Raw genomic sequence first — 649 nt, forward strand, 5'->3', positions numbered from 1 at the left:
TTTACTTCATTTTGAGAATTTACATTAGTTAAATAAGGCCTAGGATGTGACATAAGGGAAGTTTCTGATAATGGAGGTTACATTATGCCTTTCCAGGGATGCTGAGAAAATAAATAATCAATTTAATTTTACTCTATCTAGAAAGATAATATTCAAATATCCTTATTAAACTTTATAGAATGAGAATTTCTACTTTAATTACTTAGACATTCTTGAGAAACAACTCCATCTTTCTTGTGGAAAACCAGTGTTAATTATTTTTTAATAGCTAATTCTTCATGTGAAATTTCTACGCAAAGTAATAATAAATGCTTAAAGCATGCTGAGATATATTCTGATATCCAAAAAGTAACAAGCTGGTTGGGATCCCACTTTTGAAAAGTACTATTACTTTCTTTGGATGAAGAAAATACATAATGATCTCTTTTTACACAATGTTTGCTACTTCATTTATCATTGCCATTGACAGATTATTAGTAGTCTTACTTATTATTGACATTAATATTAAAATGTAACATGTAATTAATTTGCAAGATTTCTCTTAATTTATAGACAGATATGCAAGATGTATTTTTAAAATATGCTTTGGAAACATCATCCATTTCAAATGACTATGGTAAAATAAAATAGGTGTTTCCTATTTTTTATA

At 26.8% G+C, this 649-nt stretch overlaps 1 protein-coding gene across 1 annotated transcript in view; it reads right to left on the reverse strand.

The window, feature by feature from the left end:
* Positions 1-649, reverse strand: part of LOC105814993 (protein piccolo-like) — a 94,416-nt gene that overhangs the window by 83,736 nt on the left and 10,031 nt on the right. The window lies entirely within an intron of this gene.

The sequence above is a fragment of the Propithecus coquereli genome, unplaced genomic scaffold, assembly GCF_000956105.1.
Source record: "Propithecus coquereli isolate 6110/MARCELLA unplaced genomic scaffold, Pcoq_1.0 Scaffold312, whole genome shotgun sequence".
Lineage (NCBI taxonomy): Eukaryota > Metazoa > Chordata > Mammalia > Primates > Indriidae > Propithecus > Propithecus coquereli.